Consider the following 532-nt stretch of genomic DNA (forward strand, 5'->3'; position numbering starts at 1 on the left):
GATATATAATTTATGATTTTATTTATACAATAAAGAAACTGAGGAAAAAGTAAGGAAAACTGGGCTCTAAGTCCCAGCAAGTAAATTTACCTAGTGCTAGTACAATTACTTCTGCAGAGGAAGGAATAAATAGTAATATTTGGCTTCTCACCAAGAATCTCCTGTACCTCTCTGGGAGAAGAGAACCAGGACTCAAACCTCTATGTATTGTTAGCCTTTCTGAACAGTACACTGGGAACATCATGTTATTTGGGGGGTTTCTCTCCAGTGATGCCCAAGGAGTTTTCTTACACAAATTACAGTATTTATCTGGGTTTTTTTCCACCACATGTGACACTCACTTGAGTCCTGTTCCATTCTTTAACCCCTGTGGGTGGTCAGGTTGGATCTCTCAGCACAGCAGCCACGTTCTGGGGGAAAATTATAGCTCTGCTCTGTTTGGAAGAGATTCTGCAGAGGTTACTCAGGCAACCAGCCGCTGCCTTGGTAACCCACCGATCTGCCTCAAACTTCCACTTGAGGGCTGTAATTA

The sequence above is a fragment of the Acanthisitta chloris genome, unplaced genomic scaffold (genome assembly GCF_000695815.1).
Source record: "Acanthisitta chloris isolate BGI_N310 unplaced genomic scaffold, ASM69581v1 scaffold5929, whole genome shotgun sequence".
In the NCBI taxonomy this organism is placed as follows: Eukaryota; Metazoa; Chordata; class Aves; order Passeriformes; family Acanthisittidae; genus Acanthisitta; species Acanthisitta chloris.